Genomic DNA, 25126 nt, shown 5'->3' with positions numbered 1-25126 from the left:
AGTGACAGTATGTTAAAATAGTATGATTACACAGCCAATAATTATATTTTGTTTAATATGAGACTATAACTTGGTTAATTATTGTTTTAAGATAAGATCTAGTTAATATGACGGGACGTTTTAAATAAATCTTTGTGACTAATCTCCCATAGGCAGAAACCCATTTTGATGATAAATACGCTTCTAGTGTCACAACATGGAAGCGATGTTAATCTTTAAATATAATTAAAAAAATCTTCGTTTCCACGTTCTCTGAATGATTATTACCACGAGGAACATTAGTTAAAATGATTATTTGTGACATAAGCCATTTATAGTTTGCTTTTTATGTCTTACAGAAAACCTCAATAACAGACAAAGAAAATTAATACACAAATACACATAAAACTATTCAAAATCTGCCAATGATATATTTTAAATGTATAGACAGTACAGAGAATTCCGTGTAAGGAATTAGAACTATACTACAACACAGACAGATTCTCAGCGCACTGTATTATTCTGTGCCGTGGAATTATTCTAATGCCTTCCGCGGAATGCTCTGAGTTGTATAAATTTTCAACAATTGATATCAGATTACTTTGAGTTTATTCTGTGTGTTATTGTGGCCATTTTTTGTAATTTATTCAATGTCTCTTTAGCATAGTGCAAAAGAGCATTGGCGTATGAGCAAAAATTGATTTTAAATATCCACAAAAAATATTCAATTAATTTTTTTCAAGAAGTGTAAACGTGTATACATTTTCTAACAATTTTTTTTCGGGTTTTAGAATGTGATGTAAATTTAACACATTTTATTTTGTTTACCATTGATAAATTATGTGGTTAAAACTCAGAAAGTATATTAAAATTAATTCATTAATAAGATAGAACAATTTTTCGTTTGGTGTTATTAAGAATTTTTTTAAACACTTGACATCTGGATTTAGTTTGATTTTTGAAATATACATATCTTATTTACATTTAACGTTTTTCTTAAATAAACCTATAATTCTGATGAAGATAAGTTAAGCAATAATGCTTAACAAAGAATGCTGTTCCAAAAGCCTGCAGAAATTTTTCACCAAACGTACGTTTTGCTTATTAATATCATGACTAAATTATTTTTTGTGGCGTTGCCACATAAAGTCACGCCGTTTCCAGCTCTGGCCGTGATAAATGAATGGACGCCTCGTTGTTCTCTTTTCCTGCTCGCATTCATCTTGCCGGTTCTTGAAGGTAATTTATTTCACTTCCTGGTTCCCGGCTGACTTTTAAGAGGGGGGAAAAAGTAATTAAGCTGCTGTACTCCAAGGTTCAGGTACTGATTTAAAATTCCAGCCATAAAAATACCTCCCGTTGTAACTCCTTACAGGAGACTGGGGCAAGGTTGCTTTACCTAAATTTGATTTTCTGAAAGCTTATTCTAATGTTGAAGCTCAGTGACACTCACCATGCTGTGAGAGTAATAATAACTCTACAATCAATAATATATTGAAATATTTGTTTGCATTACAAGGTTATGGGTTTCAGTTTTATAAGCCTTAAACTGCACGAGGATTTGTCTCACTCGCAATTGTCCATTTCACATTAATTATTATTTTTATTATTATTATTATTATTATTATTGTATGGTGAAAAAAAATTGTTAAAAGTACTTTAACTTATTTTTCCGCTTAACATTCATCCTGTTTTCACTGAAGAGCGAATGGTAATTGGATAAACGAAAGAAACACGTTATTTGTAAAGGAATTTCTCCCTAAAATTCAAAGCACACAATACACAAAATTGCTAAATATGAGTGTCTCCCAGATAATATCTGCTTTACATGGATTTTTAAAATCTGTTTGCTAAGGCATTTTTAAAGTTATTTTCACTTAGATTTTTAAAACAACGGCATGGATGCTATCTATCTACGAGAGTTAGTTAAAGTACATTGCTGTCAGAAGGAAAGAGAGTAATCAGTGACGAGTGTTCTACTGAAAACAAATTAATAATATTCAATTTTGGTGAGGATACAGCACCGATTTATCAACTTAGTGAAGTTTAAACATTATATTTAGAATGATCTTATCTAAGACAGCACGAATTAGGCGAAGAGAAATCTTGTAAAATTGAACATATAACCCTTTCACTCGTTTTAATATTTTGTTTGTGCTTGTAGTGCATTTTGCTGGTGGTCATCATTGTGACATCTCACTTTGTGCTTTGTGCGTAATTTTTTTTTGCTCACTAGGATTTAAAAAAATTAATGATTTGTTTAAATAAATTTTAAGAAACAAACCCACAATGCATTAAATATTTTCATGTTAATGAAGCGCCCACAGGTACTATGCATCGAACAGCAAGGGTATTTTTAATCACATAATCTGCTATCACTTTATTTGTGACCACGGAGTTGTTTTCCAAATGTTTAGGCGAATACATTGTTTTTGGAGGTCCTATTGTATGTAATATTCTTCTGAGCTCTGAGATAACACATGCCACCTAAAAAAAATACCCTAAAAACGAAAGAAATATATAATTAAAACTAAATATTTTGATGAAATATTTTTAATATCATATACATGTTTCAAAAACCACAATAATATTATACACATTTTCAGATAAATCAATTTTAGCAAAATTTTGTATGCTTTTTGTTTATCTTCTTACTAAGAATGTTTAAAGTTATCTTCTCAACTTGCTGCATATTAAAGGATCTATGAGCTAATACTTTGCTTTTTAAGTTGTTAAGTATCCAATAAAATTATATGCGTTGGTAATTTACATAGTTCTATTTCACGAAATTATTATGTTTTATCTTGTATAACTTGAAATGCATTATGTTACAAACTTTAAAAACTAAGATACCTGATGATATCTATAAAAAAAATTACTGTTACGATTTACCGCGGGTTCGTAAAGGATAGCCCAATTAAAGATTTTTATCACACAGTTTTATTTATTACCACTACTTGTCACTTACAAATAATCTTCTAAATTGGCAGATAATTAATTACACTTAAAGAAATGTTAATTCCCCATTCACTCGTTCCGCACACCTCACTTGGCCGCACCTCTGGCGCAAATCTCGCCGCAGCACCCCTCGTGGGTCTCCGCTGCGGGACTCCGTCACCACACTCCGCCGCTGCCGACGCACTTCCCCTTCGCCGAGTATCCGATCGACTCCTCGCTCGCAACTTCGCTCGGGACTCCGCCGCGCCCGCGACTCTATCGCCCGGAAACTCCACCGCGGGAAGACTCCCGACTCCACTGAACTCTCTCACTCCCTGCCCTGGAACCTTCGTCCAAGGACTTCGCCACTCACTCCGCCGCGGGAGAACTCCCGACTGAACACTCCGAACTCACTCAGACTGACTCACTCGAAGGTCGGCCCCACCTCCTTATATAGCCCTTGGGTTCCCGTCCAGAACAATCGGGCATGTCTCCGAGATATCGCGCGACCTTCGCCGTCGAAATGCCCATAAACGCGTCGAGAGTCCTGTCGAAGGACGCGGCGGCTGCTCAAAGAACGCCGATAAACGCAACAAGCATCGGGTTCCCACAAAACGCACCGATAAACATGTCTGAGTCCTTTAATGCCGCAGTGCGGCCTCTTTTAAGTAACTCGATCTGAGGCAGGTGCGCGCTGCGAAGGTCAGGATATCGCGAGATAGCATGACACGAGATACCAGGGAGAGGATGTGGTTGGAAGGGGGCGCAGACAGGTCGAACGAGCGCGGCGACGCCAAGCACTGCAGCCAAGCGCGATCGTAACATTACGATAAACTTATGTATGTTTTTACAATTTTGAAGCAATAATCGCAGTTACGATGCCAATGTATGACCAAATGATTTTGTATTTGTTTTATCAACTAAAGAAATAATTTTATAATGATTTATTATTTTAAAAAAATGAAACTATTTGATACATAAAAAGCAAAAACTTGTATAGAACCGTAACGCAATTTTATTTACTTGATTTGCATACAGAAAACTGAGACCCCAATGTTAAAGTAACTGCAGGGAAAAGATCAAACTTTTTACTTATTAAAGGTTTGATGAAATGCACATTCCATGATGTTTACTGTACTGTGAATAAATAAAACACAATTACAAACACGGGTTTTTCCTCCAACATTATGAAAACAAACATTCTTGGGTGATAATGTTCCGGTGGCCATGTATTTAAGCCTTTCCCACGTATATATTTAAATAAAGCGGTTGCAATTTGTTATGCTGAGTTTAGTACTGTTGGTGTACGATGGTGTATTTTTTTTGTCAGAGCTGTTAGAAGAAAATAATTAGGACATTTTTATTTCTTAGAAGCATTAATATATTTTAATGTTTTTTTTTCTTCTTCTTCTTCGTCTCCGTGATCAACTGAACTCGAGGCAGCGGTATTTGGGTCGCCGACACCGAGTTGCTGTAGCCAAAGGTTTGTTCCGGTCGTTTGGTAAGAATTACCGGCAAGTTTCCAGCCCCAAATGGGCTCGTTCTTTGCTGCAGCCGCACGCTGGAAGGGGATGTTGTTTGGTGTCGAAAAGGGGGTTGGTTTGTTGGGAGGGTGCTCGGCCGAGGAAGGGGAGGGGTAGGGGCTGGGGTGGGGAACTGGGAGCGGCACCAACACCCGGCCCATCTTTTCTGCTCGCTGGGTAGCTGCTCGCACTCTCCCAGCCGCCGCCTTATCTTATCGACCGTATACGACGGTCGCCGCGCAAGTTTGCACGTTCGCGGCAAGTGTAGCGTTCTGTGATAACTCGCAAAGGGGAAAAAAAAAAACTGGTTACCTTAACTTGTGGCACTCGGGTGGCTTCTTTCCAAACGTTGAGTACTTGAGGGTCATTATGCTATCTCAACATTAATTTTAGCTGATTTTCCGATGATACTTACGAAGTTTCTTTAAAAAAAAATAAAGTTTAAAAAAACTTTATCACCAAAAGTTCTATTCCAATAGGACATTTAAAGTTCTCCCAAAATATTTTAACGTTTTAGTTCTAAAACGATTATCATCTTGAATTAAGATTTGGCTTTTAAAGGTATTATTTTAAATGTTGAAATTGAAAATATATTAATAATTTTTTTTAACTTTTACAATTAAAATATTTTAACGGATGTTCCCGTAACAAGGCATTGCTATAAGAATCAGTACGACTTGTTATTAAAACGTTGCTTTTGTTTCTAGAACTTTTTTACAGGTATGATAATCAAAGATCAATTAAACAGGTCACATGGTATGGTATTGAAATATAAAAATATAATTTATGTGCCAGTTATTTGTAGGATTATAATGTACCTATGTGTGTGCTAGGACAACTTACTTAAAATAAGGGGTGGTGCAAAGATGATCAATGAGCACCTTGTCTCATTATTTAATTAACTATTAATAAATTCGCAATCAGGTTTTTCACGACCAACTTCCGTTTGAAATATTTATATTATTCCTTCACTTTAAATTTTTACCTTAAAATATTCTGTTTTCTATCTGAAAATATAATGTATAGTTTGTCGGAGACAACCATTTGTTTACTAGAACATTTAAATGACATTTGACAAAACAAACCTATTTTTATTTAGTTTGAAATGTTTACTACTTTCAATAGTAGGACTCCGATGTCAAAAAATAATAATATAAGCAATCATGATTTACTTTGCAAAATACCTTAAAGTATATATGTTTTGACTCTCTGTAAAACAAACCACTTCACTTACACATTCTTTTTACAGCCAGTATTATTAATCATGACCTGAGAGAGCTTGGACATTTATTTAGTGACTTTTAAGGTTATTTATCAGATACCGATAGGAAAATGTTCTGACATTAATATTTTACCACACTGAACCTTTTTATATTTTATATAATCTATGAAAATAACAATTAGCATAAATAACATATTCAAATATAAAACTATTCCAATTTAAATTGGAAACAAAATATAATTTAAATGTTTAACTTTTGCAAAATAATAAAATTATATTCGGTAATTTTTGTATGTTTATTATTGGTTAGTACCCAATTTCTACTCTTATGCTGGATTAAATGCATTTATATATAATGGTTACCCCAGAATCATATTACCCCGTTTTAACACCCTAGAGGTAGAATTTCGCAAAAATTTAAAATTTTAGTTTATAGTTTACATTTATTTATAACAAGTTTTAATTTATTTATTTTTGGTACAAAATATCTATTTAAAAGCATTATTTCTAGGAGGTATTATTTATTTTTTAAAACCAAATTATATTTTTTTCATTTCTTAAGGTTTGAGTTCGCAATATAGTAAAATGGTTTTTGGTAATTTTTTCTATATATATATATATATATATATATATATATATATATATAAATGGTACATAATTTTTATAAGGCCTGTTTATATTTTAAGATATATTTATCTTAAAACCATATACTATATCCTGTTTTTACCCCTAATGGGTTGAATTTCGCAGAACGGTTAAATTGTAGTAGGCCCCTATAATAGTTTTCGTATGTTTATAATAGGTACCCAATATCAAATCTAATAATAAATTGGATTCAGATTACAGAGTTGTGACTTATTTGAAATACTTGTTTTTAAAATGCCAATACAAAATAAGTATTATATTTTATACTTAAATGCCATTTTTTAAAAAGTATTTTGTATTTTATTTGAAATACTTTTCGACATGTATTTTATATTTATCAAATATAAAATACTTTATTACTGCTATGTTATAAAAGTATTACCATTCAAATTTTCAAGGGAATGGGTCAACGATTCGGCAAATGGCCACTAGAGGCGCTGCAACTTTGAAAGTCTACGTGCAAAATAACAGTTAAAAAAATATCAACTTTATTATCTGTGTAACATGACGCTACGTTTCGTTTTTTAACGAGATTGACTTCGATTTTGTTTCGATTACCTTTTTTATTTTACGCCGTTAATAGCGTTTGTTATCAAAAATATAGAGTTGGAATTGGTGTTCTACTGTTATATTAATCAGTGATTACTTGGTCAATACCAATGGTGTTGTGAATTGAATGCAAAATGTAAGTACCTAAACATTAACTCAAAAAGTTCATACGAAATCTGAGGTTAAAGATAAAAGTTTCTACAGTTTCTAAATATTTCTCAATCAGTAACGACAGTTATATATACATATTACCTAACCTATTTGTTTTTGGTGTGCCAACAGTAACTAACATTAATTAATTAATGTTAGTTGTTTAGTTTTAATACCTAGGTTAATTAGCCGACATTTTGTTATTTGAAACGGCTTATTTCTTTTGTTTATTTAAATTAATTAATGTTAGATAGCCCCAAGACCCTTTAAAGGTGTTCAATTCTTATTTTATTATCTTTTTCAGGGATGACCATAATCTCAATTATCCATTTATATAGAGACATTGTTTCAAAGACGTTAAGAAGGATGTTGGACACGAAGTAAATATTTCTGCTGTTTGTAAAAAAACTCAAAAACATTAAAGGGAATTTTTAATGCGACTACAAACTTCTTAAAGCATATAAAAGTAAGTACTTAAACATAATGGACTTGTCTTTATTGTTAATGTTATGTTATATTTTACTATCGTATCAAAACACGATTTGTACTTCTTTCCTTTTTCAGTTAATATGGTTGTTCTAATTTCTAATTTCATTATCTTTTTTTTTTTACAGAAAAGGCCATGAGGATCTACTGAATGAGTATAAAGAATTGAAACCCCAACATAATAAGAAAATAAAATGTGACATTACTGACTCTGGTGGCAATGGAGCAAGTACAAATACAAAGGAAATAAAACTGAAACAAACAACTCTAACAAACACTTTACCAATGTCAATTAATTTGTATAAATTAATTGTGAACTTTATTTTTTATACCATGTCACCTGTCTCAATTGTTGAAAATAAGTCATTCCGGGCACTTATTGAAGCTGTTCAACAACTGTCAACTCCATTAAAAGTGATGTGCCGCCGGACATGCCATAACGAAATTAGTAACTCATACATAGAATTATAGAATATAAAGAAAATTTGAAACATGTATTGAAAACTGTTGATTATGTTTGTACCACCGCAGATATTTGGTCATCATCTAAACGAAGCTATTTAGGTATGACTGTACATTGGATTGATTCTACCACATTTGCAAGAAATAGTTCACCACTCGCATGCAGAAGATTTAAAGGATCACATACCTTCGACAAGGTATCAGAACTCATTATTGATATTCATTCTGAATATGATTTAAGGCTGCCTAAAATAACAAAAACTATAACCGATAATGGTTCAAACATGATAAAATCTTTCAAAATATTTGGAAAGCCAGATTTACCAGACTTAGAATGTGATGGAAACTTGAATATAAGTGATGACTTTCTTGATAATAATAATTAGAAAAGTAATGACGATACGGATGAAATGTTATTCCTTAAAGAGTTTCCCGAATCCGAAGATAGTGATACATACCAACTGCCCAACCATGAGGGATGTGCCACCCACACCTTGCATTTAATTCCTACTCGGGACATAGACAAAGCCATATGTAACAATAACTCATACCGAAAAGTACATGATGCGGCTATGGCTAAATGTCAGGCTGTTTGGAATTTATGTGCTAGGTCTCCAAAAGCTTGTGAAATTTACCTGGAAACCACTGATAATTCTCCAATAAGCCCCTGTCCAACTAGGTGGAATTCATATTACGATTGCATAACTGATATCTTAAAAGTCCAAGAAACCATCAATGAAGCTCTGAGAAAACTAGAATTGACTGTCTTAAAGGAGATAGAAGTCCAGTTTTTGATTGAATACATTAGCACGTATAAACCCATAGCTGAAGCCATCCGGAGCTTAGAAAGGGACAAGGAGACTTTCTATTGGTGCCTGCAGCCATAATTGTATCGAATGCAAAAAATGTTGGACTTATTAAAGCAAGACAATCCAGTATTTGTGGAGGTTTAATTGATACAATAAAAGAAAGCATACAAAACCGGTTTGAAAAATATAACTTACATGATACTCGTGCCAAAGACAGCATTTTAGCAGCTGTGTCATATCCCTTCAAGTTAAAGTGGGTGCCAAAGACTAAAAAGGTGTATGTGATGGAGTTGTTTATTGCGGAATTGTGAATAATCGAACAAGAAGATTTATAAAATGCACACCCACAAACATCAACAGGGAAAAAGAAGCAAAACAGTGAGTCTTAATATATGTTCAACGATTCAGACTTCTCAGCAACCTCAACTGATGGCAACAGAAGCACCTGCATTGTTTTGGAGACCCTCCATTATTTAAGAGAAGAAGAGTCTGACCATTCTCAAAACATACCCAACAGTAAAAAAAAAGTTTTTAAAATACAACACCTGCCTCCCTAGTTCGGCACCAGTGGAACGATTATTTTCATATAGTGGTATGATAATGCGTCCACACAGACGGAACATGTCTGATGCTCTTTTTGAAGAGCTAGTAATGTTAAAATCTTTAATAAATAAAGAACATTAGTAATTTTATCTGAAAGTATTTAGTATTTAAATACAAACAGCAAAAGTGTTTTGTATTTTGCATTTGAAATAGTAAATTAGAAAACTATTTGCATTTTGTATTTAAATACTTTTTAAAATTATTTTGTACATCTCTGCAGATATATTATATTTTATCTTAAAAACCTTTTTTAACCTATTTTACCCCTTAGAGGTTAAATTTAAAAAAAAAAATATCAAAATTAATATTTCGTATTTGTTTTTAATTATTAGTCTTCAAAATATTTTCTTATGCTTAATTAACTTCGGAAATTTAGTTTGGAACAATTTTTACCCCGTTTTGGCCCTTAAGGATTGAATTTCGCCAAGTGGTATAACTATAGCTGGTAGCTTTATTATGCTTATTTTTGGTATCAAAAATCTATTCTTATACTTGATTAGATTCAGAAAAAAATTAATTATCTTTCAACGTTTTAACATTTTTAGAGCTTGAACTTCGTAAAATAGTAAAGTACGTAGTGTTTCATGCTTTGGTATGACTATTATTGGCTGATAAGCTTAATAAAGTAGTTTCGGAAATATGATTAATAATTTTAAAACTGTATTTTCCCCTTTAACGTCTTCTTTGTAGTGACATTATTTAATATTTTATAGCCTAGTGTTTAGGTTAGTCAAAGACGTTACTTATACAAAATAATTCATAAAAGTCCTTCAAGTAGTTTTTAATTGATGTCTGAACAAGCAGACAAACAAATAAAAGCTTTTCTTAAAGTCCTTAATAATGTTAGTAGCCTGTTTCATTACTTTATCTAAAATTTCATTTAATGTACAGTCATTTAATACTCAAAAAGTTTTAATATTTGTGTTATTATAGGCCTACATATATGAGTGTATCAGAACGCATTGCGAAGGAACGGAAAAAGAAACCGTGAACGACGGGTACCTCGGCTAGTTAAGAATAATGTTAATTGTAACATTTGCACTTGCTCTCTTTAACTTACCATACAAAATTTGCAGAAAGACATTACATAATATTTTTAATACGATATTTCCCTGCGTATCCAAGCCTAAATACCACATGGGCATCATAGAAATTAGTGTTAAACTAAAAATGATATTTTTTACACATTTTTAATGTGAAAGTTGGTGTCCAACAACGTAAAAAAAACTTAAACTATTTTTTTAAATTTAATTATATCCTATTCTAAAATTTTTTTTATCCTACGTAAATGACTGGCTCAGTGCCAGTGTCAATAGGAAATTTTTTATGATAAATGTTAATAATTACAGGTCATGACCAATCAATATTTCAAATTCAAATACTTTGTTGGAAATTGTTTGCTTTATCAACATTTTTATCTAATAAAAAATTTGATTTCAATTTAATTCCAAATTTAGTTTTAACTTTTTTTTATGATCGGAACCATAGGTGAATTCATTAATATATCCATACACATTGCAATATATCGACAAAATTATTCAAATTTTATATTAGAAATTTCCTTTTTTTTTATTTAACACCATCGTAATCTTTGCTAGAGAGTACTGTATAGTTTTATCGTGAAACTGGATCGATTGTACATCCAGTTGAGTATATAGGGAACTAACGACATGCATTGTTATATCGCTTTATTTGCTTTTGTGGCAAAATTTTGGATCACAGCTTTTAATACAAATGAACAATACTATGTCTGTAAAGGTTAATAATATACCAAAATCAAAACTTATTATTTAATGATTTAGTAATTAGATACACATTTGTTAAGAAAATATATTTTGTGTTATTTTTTTCTGATCATATTTTTTTAGAACCAAATAAATATGTGTAAACAAACATATAAACAAATAGAATTATGAATATTTATAACGTTATCACGTTTATAATATTTTTGTTCCGGAAAAATTCTACAATGTTAAAAGTTGTATATTACTTGATGCTGAAACATCTTAGCGTTTTAATCTGATAAATTACTCCCATTTTTCAGTTGATTAAAAATACTTTATGTACAAAAATATTGTTGATGTTAGACAGTTAAACAACACATACACACTATTCCTGATTTTTACTGATGATACTGTGATGAAATTACAGGAAAAGGAAAGATACATAGTGGAAAATGTCATTTAAAGTTTATTTGCTTGAGAGATGATTACAACCATTTAAACTTAACATATAATTAAGTACACGATAAAAATAATTTTTGATTTACTACTTATTAGTTAAATAAAATTCTTAGAATTCAACTAATTTTAATGTTCTTATCTGGGCTGAAAACCTTCATTTATCAATTTTTTTTATTCTGACACATTCAAAACATTTTTTTTTTTAGAAATGTCTTCAATGTTTTTTTTTAAATATATATTGATTGAAACTTATGGTCATAAAAATTAATTTCACCAATGTCCATACAAACATTTTTACTTATTATTCAAAAGTGAAATTTTTATGCATTGAAAGGAATCACATTTTATAAAAAAAATATATACATAGGTAAGTGCTCAGAATGTATTTTTCAGTTTTTTTTTTTCCAAAGGCTTCAACAGAACTATAAAATAATAATCTCTGGTGAAATCTTTGTAATTTTTTACTCGCAAAAACGGCAAATATCTCTTTCATTTACGTTCCTTCGCCCTTTTTGCCTCGTGAGTTTCCAACTCAACGAAATTTCACGTTCTTTCCTTCACCACGTCTTGGATGCTTTTTTTTTTCTTATACGTGCCTCACTAAATATCAGCGGATTTCTCCCTTATCTCAATTTGTTATGCAAACACTTCCTTCCTTCCTGCAGGCTGATACGCCTGCATGTTTAAACAGCTATCAAACAATATCTATATATTTCCGGACGCTCGGAGGTACCTTTCTCGACGACGAGGCCAGGCCGCGCCTGTAGTAACAAACTAGGCAGGCACGGGATCCAGGTTCATCCAAACAGTGAAAGCTGGGGGGAAAAAAATAACACTGGAACCTTGCTGTCAGGTCAGCAGAAAAAAAAAACGAAAAAAGTGATGCTACAAAACAGCATCTTTGTTCAAAAATTTATTTTCACCTGTGACAACAATTAAACCTTTACATTATTATAAATATGGTCATGAAATAAGACTACGTAGTATTTGATCAACATTACGTTTTCGGAAAAAAAACTTTAAGCATAAGATTGCTTTTTTTTTTTTTCGCCGTGAAACCATGCAAAAATTACACGTTTACCATTACAAACCAAAAAAAAAAAATACCTCTGAAAAATGTAACTGTAGTGTTATTACTTGAAATGTTCAGAATGTTATTGTCCGACTGTTATAACGAGTGCCTCAGTTCCGTGTGTACAACTCAGGGAATCAACTGTTAAAAGCAAAAAAAAAAATAAATAAAACTTTTGAAAAAACCGTCCTTCAGGAAATATGCTTATATTCCTCACAATTGTTTAGCTATTAAACGTATAAAAACGTTAAAAGTTACACACACACACACACACACACACACACACACACACACACACACACATATATATATATATATATATATATATATATATATATATATAGCCAATGTCAACACACAAATAAACGTTGGATTTCGTGTCAGAAATATAATTTTTCAATCTTCATATCTGCCATATCTTTTCCATTAATTTGGCTTCGGGAAATATTAAATTGTTTTAATATATTGTATAATTAAATGCAGACAAGTTATAAATTTTAAAATAAGGCTTATTTGGAATTTTCAATATGTATTATTTCCAGGCTATGTCTAGGAGATGTGTCCAACAAATACAATTTCTCACACAGTATATTTCATCGAGACTACTTAAAAAAAGGTTATAAACAGTACCACAGGATTTAGAAATATTTATTTATAATAAACGCTTCACAATTGAGAACTCTTTTAAATTTTTTTTTTTTGCCTATGTCGTCAGCCAAATAATGTAGTTTTGTACATTTTAAACTGTACATTCCATTATATTCAAACTACTTCATTAAGTTTGAACATTAACACTAGTTATTGTTGGTTGGTTATTTCATTGATAGATTATGTAAACGAAAAAGCCTCACATAACATTGTCTAATAATATTTATTTTACATTTAAATTAGAATTTTTGTATACCACCTCAATATTCTTATTCTTTATGTTGTAAGCATATATTTGAGGCAATTGTGGTTTTTAAGATTGGCAGTCACTTTGGAAGTAGTAAGCAAAAAAAGTTGCAATTCACAAAACATTCTGCTGCAATAACTCGAGTAAACGACAATGTCGATCCTGTGGCACGTTAATTGAACTAAACAAAAAAATAGGTTTCGGAAATGCAACTTTATCAATTATGTTATTAAACTTTTATTAGAGACATGAAATCACAGTTCAAAAATTCCGAACACAAGCAAAAAATTATTGCATAGCAAAATATATGCAGACATTTTTTGCAAATATTACATTGTATTTAGACCATTATAAATTATTTTAAAACACATTTTTGTAAAGAAATGGGTTTACTATGAGCAATATTGTTTTTCCCAAAAAATTTAATTTAATTAAATTTTCATCTAAATGCAGTTTTAACATAGAATAAATTTTAGGAACATATGTAGGGTAGGGTGGGGCTATTTGGGTCGTGGGGCTATTTGAGTCGAAATAAGATTTTCGGCTACTGCGCAATAACTCCACGCATCATCGGCACGGACTGGACATCAGAAGCGAGAAGAAGGTTGTGCTGAGCAGACGGACATGTTGTGTGCGGATTTAATGTGATATTTTGTGTACGGACGGGCGGTGAATGGCGCAAGGTAATCATCTCACTGTCTTGAAATATTAAACTCTAACTTTAATACCCGGGGAAATAGTGATATCCAAGTGTAACATGAAACTTTATAGTAAGTGTTATATGTCAAACGAAAGAAGAAGCATTTGTGAGTCTCTTAGTATATTCATAGCAAGAATTATTTTTAATGAATTGAATATTTTGCTAATTTTGTGATTTAAAGTAATTGGGGCTATTTGAGTAGTTTTTCTGGGGCTATTTGGGTCAACAATGGGGCTATTTGGGTCAACAGAAAAGTGATTATTGTGATACCAAGGATATATTTATTAAATGTAAAGATGGTTTTTGCTAATATTTATTACATTACATTTATATGAAAAAGTTTTGTTGCACACCATATTATGTAATTTTATCTCACTTTTTTTCAGATGGTTCGCACTTACAAAAGGACTAGTGCATATTTAAAGTGGACAAGTGAGCAGCTTAATTTAGCATCCAAAGATGTCTTGGAGTGCCGTTTAAGCGTGAGAGCGGCAGCAGTTCATTTCAGCATACCATATGAAACTTTGAGGAGAAGTGTCTATACAGAAAGACTTCAACAATCGTACAGTGAGCATCACCTCCATGAATATCTTTCAAGAAAGAAAAAAATTGGCCACCCAACAATGTTAAGTGACGAACAAGAGAAGGAACTTGTTTTGAGACTGATAAACTTATCCAACTGAGGATTAGGATGTGATTCTAAAGGAGTGCGTCGTGCTGTTTACAAGTATGTTGTGTCAAATAGTATAAAACATCCATGGGGAGAATCTGGAATCGCAGGGAAAGATTGGTTCCTTTCATTTATGAAAATACATCCTGAACTATCGTTGAGAAAACCCGAAGGACTTTCAAAGGCTCGTGCTGCAGGGGTGAATAAATGTGCGGTTAATGACTTTTATTCTTTGCTTAAAACTACAACTCTTAAAATTGGAGTCAACTGCAAACCTCAGAACATTTATAATGTTGATGAAAGTGGCCTACCTATGAACAATAGACCAGTCAAAGTTGTAGCTCCAAAAGGGAAAAGAGAAGTAACATCTGTCACCAGTTTAGAACGTGGGGAAAATGTTACAATAGTTGCAGCATGCAGTGCAAGTGATCAGTATATTCCACCAATGGTGATATTTAAGGGTGTTCATTTCCGACAAGAGTATAACGAGCACATGCCATCAGGAATGGTAGTTAAAATGTCGGAGTCTTGGTACATAAATGAGGAAATATTTCTCTTTTGGTTAAAACATTTTAATGTTTTTAGGGTTCCCGGAAAATGTCTTCTCGTGCTGGATGGACATTCTTCTCACTGCTCCCTCGAATGCTTGGAGTTTTGTGAACAAAATGACATTAAACTTCTTTGTCTGCCCCCACACACAACTCATGTGCTTCAACCCATGGACAGAACTGTGTTTAAGACTCTCAAAACATACTATCATGCTGAAGCCACGCAGTATATCCATAGCCAACCAGGTGGAAAAATCAGGAAGTTCAACTTTGGAACTGTTCAAAAAGTCCTGGCTCAAAACTGCAATGCCAGCTCTTGCAGAAAAAGGTTTTCAATGTACAGGAATACATCCATACAATCCTGAAATAGTCCCTGAAGATAAATTTTTACCATCGACACTATTCTACACACAGCAAGAACCACCTGGGCTAGAGAGCTATATTCCATCGACTCCACTTTCTGGAGAATCTGCTTCTACACAAAAAGATTGTGATTCCTCCGAGATATCTACTGTAACTTTAACCACGAAGCAGTTGTCTTCAAAGTCTCCAGATTTTTCACAGGTTCTCTCAACGCCAGTTAAAACAAATAGAAACAAAAAACAAGGAAGCAGAAAACAAAAATATCGACTTTTGACATCAAAAGATAATATTTCTGACTGTAGAGCAAAGAGGCAAATAAAACTATTGAAAGGACAACCATGCAAGAAACTAAAGAAAAATTCCAGTGCAAGAAGTGTTCACTGTCCAGCTGAAGATTTATGTGAAATATCTACAAATTCATCTTCTGAGGATGATCCAAATGAAGTATCAATGCACTGCGAAGGAACTGATAACACACCGTGTAATTTTTGTAGCCTACGTTATAACTCCTTGGAATCGCTGAAGAAAGGTGACTGGATAGCTTGTCAGCAATGTGCTCGCTGGTATCATGAAGTTTGTGTTGGAGCTGTTGGTCAGAAAATGTTTTTTTTTTGTGGGAAATGCATTTAATGCCTATGGAAACTCATGTTTCTGTTTACTTTTTAAAAATGGTGTTAGTGGACATTTTATTTAGTAGGTAACATTTTTAGCCTACGCGAAAGATTGCCTAAAGGGACTTGCAGATAACTTCGAAGCACAATCTATGTTATTTAACAGCTCATTTACTCCAGAATTAAATATAATTTTAACGACTCAAATAGCCCCTTGCCAAACCCAAATAGCCCCACATATTCTATTATTGACATATTTTACAATGGGATTGACTTTTATTTCTGTAGTATGCATTTTGATAGATACGACTTCTATAACTGAGATATATGTAATTCAATAAGTGAAATTACAATGTTTAACAAAAATAATTTTTTAAAATCGATTTAAGATGTAAAATTTTTGATTTTAATGTTAGGGTACTCAAATAGCCCCACCCTACCCTACAGTTTTACTCGTAATTCTGGCTCGCGACATAGAAGGCAATACACTTAAGCCAGTTTTCCACCACCAGCCTAGTTTTGATTTTAATTTTCTCATTATTTTTTTTCCTTAATAGGGCTAATTCGTGTAAATTAAAATAAATAAAAAATATAAATATACTTATTACCGGTTTTCCTTAAGACACAATAATTATTTTTTACATTATAAAACCCATATGTAACATGAACGATGAAGTAATAAACGTGTCACAGATAATTAACTTTATACGTTAAATGTCTCGGAAAATGTTCATTAAGAATCAGTAAATAAATAATGAACAAATTATTCTTTCGAAAGTTCATTGGAGGACATTAAATTGCCGATGTCGTCGCACATTAAGTTTTAACAAGGACTTGCCTTCTGCCATGTGGCGTCTTTGTGCCTATTTGCAAAGTACCATACATGGTTATAGATAAACGGTAGAGTTACATGAAAACAATAAAAATATTAATTTCGTCGTTTGTGTTGTTATATTTTTGCGTATTATAAATTAGTGGATTTAGGTGTTCTTTCAAAGACACTAGACCGTTTAAAAGACAACAGATGGCCAAATGTTTTAGTAGCTTCGAATATATTATACTATTCCTTATTCAATTTGTTCTTTTTTCAGTATACAAAAATTGTCCCTGGTTTATTGATTATAATGTTCAAAATGCATCCCTTGTAACTTAAAAAAAATCAATATTTGATAACTATATAGTCTCAACACTAAGGCACATTTAAGCGCTCTTAAACAGTCTGTCCAAACGTTACTAAACTATTTACTAACATTTTTTTGGTTTACATCAAATGAAAATTTAAGTATCTGGTTTGATTTTAAATTGACTTTATTTTTGATGACTCAAGATTAAAAGTAAACAATACTTATTCTTCTAAAACGTCGTTATTTGCAATGTACCACACATGGTTATAGATCAACGCATAATTTCAAATTTTAATGGATGTTTCATTCCAGCATAATTTTTTAAACCATAAAAAATATAATCTAATATTCATCAATTTGACTTGATTTTGTTGTGCCATACTTTTTAATTGCGCAGTTAATACTGGAAAGCTATTCAGAGAACGGTTAACAAATAACTTTAACTATTGGAGATTCTGGGACAATACAAACAATAAACGCCCGGGTAAGAATCCGAACGCAGTATTACTGCAAACACTATTTTGTAGTGATACAGTTGTTTTCATGTAAATTTAAAAACTTACAAATATCTGCTATTTAACATGAATACTTCTGTTTCGTTTACAAAAAAAAGACTTTTGCACAGTGTACACCTCAAGATGCCACCAAATACACAGCGACAGGTGAGAACCTACACCAGAACAGAAACACTTCACACACTAGGGCTCACCTTTATGCAAAATATAGGGCCGATGGACATGTTAAATTTAGACTATGTGGTGCAAAATGTAAGAGGGAGCCTTGAAGCTGCACGACTTTGTAATGTAAACATTTTACAGCGAGTGCATCTCATTATTATGAACTTGCTTTCTAATCTACGGTAGGTAGCGGAGCTGATATCCCATGCACATAGTTACAAATCCAAAAATACGTAGGTTGGTTCCTCTAGCGTGGGCTTCTGTCCAGACCAGTCGAGTACAGTTAACTTAGAATCCGGAACACTGTTGCATTAGAGCTGGTTGACCATATACTAAAAACCAAAGCTTTGCTTGTGAAAACTATTGTCTAACTATTACTGATTGTAGACGAAGACACACAAGCATTACATCATGCAGAGTGGATAAACGAGAGAATTCCTCCATGCAAATATGTATTAGCAGTACGAGAGTTGTGAAGGAATGTGAGTTACCAATTGGGTAGTGTGTATCTAAATGGCTGTTGTATAAAATACTAACTAATAAACCCGCGGCTTCGCTCGCCCATTTCTTGGTATTGCTGATATATTCCTATTGTAAGAAAATAATTTTATTGATTTCAAACAATTTTACTAAATAATAGGTAGAAAAAATTATCAGGTGTATAAAGGATTTATTCCTAACAATACTGTTTAGAAATGATATGTTTTTTTAAATGGTTATGCGTAAACCTTTTTAATTTTTTGTAAAGATTTTGTATCTGATTTTATAACTCCTTTTTTGTGTGTTCAAGAACATATTTTATTTTGATGAAATCATACTTAACAACTTTTCATGTCATGAGGTTAACAATTAAAATTTTGTTAAACTAATACCATTTTTATTTTAATTCCTTTTATACTATCATTTAAAATTATTCATTCATTTATAATGGTTAAAAATTGTCATTAGAATATTTAAAAGATATAATTTAATTACAAATACCTCCTATTTGTTATGATACTTGAAACAATCGCATCTTTATTTTAAAAGTCGAGTACAGAGATCAGATCTTTTCCAACGTATTAGTTGATTCAGAGTTTTGCTTAGTGTTCCTTAAACCAAAATCTAAATGTTTTACCCCTCTTTTCTTTTCCAACAGGGATGGCTATGTGAAAGTTCAGATCTAAGTAAATATGACAAATAAAAACAAACTCATTCCTTTTATCATTTTTTCATACCGCAGATGTGAATTACAAAGTAACTATAATAAATCTACGTTTATATTGAATTTATACTGTAATTTGCCAATACTGATTTAGTGTTTCCGTAAAAAAAAATTTATGTTTTAAGTAATTTTAACCCCTATTTCATCGTAAAAAACGATATTTCGGAGAACGCTTAACAATAGAAGGTTGTTTTATATATGTTTATTACAAAATTTCGATATCTTAAATTAATTTCGATTTTATCAGGAGATATTGTTTTAATTGTTAAAACACTATTTACAATATTTCACTTTTTAAAGAGAAGAACTTCAACAAGTTGTAATAAAGAGTTGGTAAAATGGCATGTTTACAAAAATAATACTGCGTAACTTAGCTTCAAGAACGCGAATTTTTTTAAATAATAATAATTTAAAAAATAACTGCGTTTTCAGCACTTTTGATGTTGAATACGGAAAATGGTAAAGGTGCTACCCATGTTATTAATATTTTAAAGTTATTATTGCTAAATTTCGAATCCCTGTCTTAATTTTCTTCAATATATTATTTATTACTATACATAATAACATACCCCATCCCACTGCCTTCAGAATTGAACATCGAAAAATCGTAGAAGAAATTTACGAAATTAATTTATTTTTTAGTTTTTCATGCTCAGTTTCTTATATCCAAATTTTTTTGCTTTGGAGATATGTGTTTTTATGATCAAATAAAACTGATCTCTTTTCAGCCCTTATATAAAAAAATTTGAAAAATTAAAAAAAAATTGTAACTTTATTTGTTTCGAAATTTAAAATTTGAAATCTCTATAAACTATCTTAAACTAATTGAAAAACCCTAATTTATTATTTGATCCCTTTTAAATTTGTAATCCATCATAATAATTTTTATAAATGTACGTTGTCTGAACATATAAAAAAAATTAAAATATAATTGGAGCTAAACCAAACCCATTAATAACAATTCAATTTTTTTTGTAAAAAGTAAAGCTAAGGTATTTAGGTTTTTTATTACGTGATAGAGCTAAGAGCAATGGAATTTTGATAAATAATGTAATAACATTAAAAAATAATTTACAAGGTTCCCGTGAATCGAAAGAGGAGGAGGGGGGGGGGATATTAATGTTAGGTAGATATCTGTAGGAATGTATCTTCGTAAGGAAAGAAGGCCGAATAAAAAAAAAAGGATCAGCGCAGGAAATATGCGTTCGAGCCAGCAGCGGCAACCGCAATCAGACACGTAACCCGGGAGTGCGAGAGCGAGAGAGCAACGAGGAAAGAGAGGCAATTCCTGGTTCTCCGTCGCGAATCGGTCCTTTGAGATCAATAGCAGAGCAGAGCCCATTTTCCAGCCGTTGTTTATGAATGACCCCAGAGGGTGGTGTGGGGGAGAGGGTTAGAGTTTAGACTCCTAAAAAAAATTGCTGGGTTGAAAAAAAAAATAACACGGGCCTCCATCGAAGATGCTTCGGGTCGTGTAACACCAGCTCCGCTCGCCGGGCCCATGCTTCACGGCAAGAGGGGGCGTGGCTCCCGGGGATAAGTTACATCCCGGACGGCGCTGGGCTCTCTTGCCACGAGCAGGGCTACGCCGATTAAAAGCCTGCTCCGCGAAACCCCCGCGAACTCACTTTAAATTTACGCGGAAAATGTTGTGCCAGTCGATTTTTTTTACTGTCAGCCAGTTTTTTTTTTTAAAAAAAAAAAACGATATTAGGGGGGGAAAATGCCAAAACTCTTTACACTATCTGCTAAAGCTACATGCTGTGACATTTTAATAACTTTGCCGTTAGAAGAACCAAATTCGTAAACAAAATTTTGAAAATTACTTCGTATATAGTAAATAACTTTTACTACTCCATCACATAATTATGATATACGTCATATTTTACTGTAATATATTTTACACCAACCAAAACATTAATGGATACAATGTTCTACCTTATATTGTAATAACGTCTTGGGGTATCTGGTATTTCATCTTTTCACCTGAAAGTTTCACTTCTGTACATTTTATTAGTATGGGTTTTTCTGCTAATAATACAAAATATCTATTTTTATATTTTATTTTATTGATATTATATATTTTTAATTCCCATATAAACACAAGCGTGAATATAGGAAATATTAAAAAAATGAACTTCAATTAATAAAACATATTTAAAAGGAAGTGCCATGCTCACGTCTACCAATCAGGCGAACCACAATAAAGACTTCATGCTGGGTCAAACTTGTATTTGAAGTACATGTCACATGCCGCCTTGTCGTTTCTCGACCTTAGTGTCTTGAAGTTTTTTCACAACAGCACCACTGAATTTAACATAACAACTGAGTCATGCTTGTCGATATATAATTTTCGTAATACTTTAAATGGTTGGCCAGTAACTCATACAATTACTGTTTCTGAACAAGAAAATCCTTTACTAGTGTTACAGGCAATGAATATACGTTTATGAAATAAAAATATTTATTTCAAAATAAATATTTATGGAAAAATAAGAGAGAGAATTCTATTACAGACTATACGTTATTTTAAAATATAAACTACAAATATTCTAAGTTGAAACCAAGTTGGCAAAATCCTTAATATATTTTTTATTGTGTTTAAATTCTGTTGACAATGCATTGGCTTTCTTGCCAACAAAAACTTTTTCTTAGTCAGTTTTATCATTACAATATATATTTAAAATGTTCGAAAAATATTTTTGGCTATTTTTTTGTAATTTAAAAAGGAACAGTTTAACCAAAATTATAAGGTTCAATTTATTTGCATATTCATATTATTAATATAAAATATAATATGTCTTTACTATCGTTTAAAAACAATTTAACTGTTGAATATCTAAGACCTGAAATAGTATTCTTTCTGGAAAACAACATTGATTATGTAGCAAAGTTTTAATACATTTTTTCTGGAGGCTAGTAAATGAGAACTTGAAGCGTCTTTCAGGAGTTTTCACAATTTTTTATTAAATAAGTTTTTTTTACATAAATTATATTTTTTGTTTTAGTCAAGGGTCGAACCAAGAACTTTAATCGATCGAATCAGTCAGTAAATTATTAATCGAATGTTTAATTAATTTTGGAATTTTCTCCGAATTTCTAGCTAATATTCTACAGATTTTCAAGATAATGGTCAAGACAGCCGACAAGATGGCGGGCGCCCTGGTAATAAATAATTAGTGCACTCTTTCAGGTAAAAATTTAACTAATATGGTGGTGAAGCACTCTAGCAGACGAAAACAACATGTCGGACCCTGATGGCTGTCTCCAACAGACGAAAACAAGATGGCCACCATGACGTCATACCGGCTGATGTAATATATTCCTCGGAATTAGTGGTGGAGGTCAATCTACTGGTGGTTTCTGTGGAGGAAGGATTCATCGCCATTTTTATTCGAATGATTTGGCCTGTTTGGCAGCCATTACCTTTTTATAAATTTTATTATCAAATTTTAGTTACCTACGTCAATGTTTTTTATTGATTTAAAATTTTTTCCAAAATTTCGAGCTTAATAATTACGGATTTTCAAGATGGCGCCCGTAAAAGAAAATTACAACGATGGTGGTTGAGGTCAAGGCTAAGGTCAAAGTTCCCCTCAAGATACTTATGGGAAGCTTGTAAATGGGGAATTTCAGCCTCAATGGGGTAATTTCAGGCTGTAGCAATTTTTGGGGAATAAAATTGAACATTTTCCTTTAATTGGGCATTTTTACCTCAAAATGGGAACATTTCTAGGAATTTTGAGTCAATTTATGAGAAATTTGGGTGAAATTTGACACCAAAAATTGGCCGCCGTGATGTCAGAGGTCGGTCCGGTCATTGACACCATCCTCTCAATCATTAACCTTAAACCCTGCTGCTCGGACCTACTATTATATACTACTATTCCCAATATAAAAGAAACGAATTCCTTTAGCATCTAAATTATGTAAATTACTTTTTCATTGTCTACTCACTTCATATCCAGTCTCTAAAAATGGCATAAATTAGCTTTCTTTGGCTTTCAGCTTCTTTATCTCAGGGAAGTAATAAGAGGTATTTAAAGTTCAGCACGTCTATTATTTCATCTTTTATATTACGGTCTCAAGCCTCCTAACGAGTTTAAGTGTCTGAATACCTTTATTCTGGAGTTAATTTACCTTGGGTTATTTTCATGAGGCAAAGCTTCACTAGCAAAGGAGAATATCTACGGAACTCCTTAAAATTTGTAGTCATTAAGATTTAATATCGTCTTCTTTTTTAATATTTTAAATTTAATCGTGGTCAAGCAAAATGTTAAAATTTACTTTATGTTATAGACAACGTCTGATTTTCTATATCGTCGTAGAATACACATTCACTTAAAAAAAAGATGTGAAATAATTACAGCTAGGAATAAAAAAAAAATTACAAACTATAAAGTTAATTTTTTTTAATTTTATAATTCTTTAAAATTTTCAAATATTTAACTGAGGTGTCTTGTTTAAGTGACAAAAAATTATTAATCTTACAACGTTTTACAAACACAAGTAACGTTCTGCAGTCACTGTAAGTACTAACCGCCAGGGTGACCATGGAGATATGAGGTCAACGCGTAAATTTTTGTCTGCCTTGTCAAAAGGATCCACCTGAAGTTACTAGCCATCAAAATACCAAATTCACAGCAGCGATACAAGTGCCAAAAAAATTTAATGCAGCTAAATAATTGTTCAACAGTTATGGAAAAAATACACAATTTTTTATATTATTAACAAATATTTTCTAACCTTCGAAGAATAGTACGTAACCGGATATGCTACAAGTAGGTTGTTTAAATTTCTAAATAACTGTCTGGTTAGTATTTATATTATACTAATGTTTCTAAAATTTGTTTTATATGAAATAACGATTTATATACTTTTCATTTAATTAAAATAAACATACATATATAAATATATATATGAAACATACTGCTTCCAAGTAAAGGTTTTATTTCCGTATTCCATTCGTGTAAATAATTTAAATTTTTTAAAAAGATATGCAGTTAGGTTATTAAGAAAATATTTTCTTTTGAAATAAGGAAACATTTTTTTTTTTATTGGAAGTAGGCACATGGAATGAGAATTACACCTACGTTTTGAATATTATTATTGAAGACATTTGTAATTCTTTCATAAAATAACTTTGCCCACAGGGATAATTAATATCCGAATATGCTTCACCCCTATAATTATGAATTTACTTAAAAAAATATTTTATCACGTTCATTAAATACATGCTTTTGCAATGATTTTAATTTAAATTATTTGGTAGGTTAAAATATCACTATTAAAAAAAGTATAATGTCTTCTTATTTGGTGAAATTATAGAATACTACTGTTCCAAAAGCAAAGTACATTTAGCTTTTAACTGAAAGTTGAAATATTTCTGGCCGTTTACGAAAGTAGGAAAAATATTTTTTTCAATGAAAAGGCTTTTCACTGATTTAAAAAAGCAACACAAAGAAAAGGGAAATCTTCGATTAGGCCTAATAACGTAATTGGTTTTAATGTGTGAAAATTATACAGCTAAAATATACAGTTAAAATAATGAGAAGTTCTATAATCATTATTATTTTAATTTTAAAGATATAGCAAAATGGCCTTATGACAATGTAATACATTTTGCTTCGATTTGTGTAAGTTCTAAATAATTCATGAAAGGAAATAACAAACCACGAACTAACTTATATGGGATATAGAAGTTACTTTCTTTG

At 31.7% G+C, this 25126-nt stretch overlaps 1 protein-coding gene across 1 annotated transcript in view; it reads left to right on the top strand.

Moving 5' to 3' along the window:
* LOC134536927 (limbic system-associated membrane protein-like) overlaps window positions 1-25126 on the top strand; it is a 1114650-nt gene that overhangs the window by 885476 nt on the left and 204048 nt on the right. The gene's annotated exons all lie outside the window — the stretch shown is intronic.

This window comes from Bacillus rossius, chromosome 1 (assembly GCF_032445375.1).
Source record: "Bacillus rossius redtenbacheri isolate Brsri chromosome 1, Brsri_v3, whole genome shotgun sequence".
NCBI lineage: Eukaryota > Metazoa > Arthropoda > Insecta > Phasmatodea > Bacillidae > Bacillus > Bacillus rossius.
This window is presented reverse-complemented; position numbering and strand designations above follow the sequence as displayed.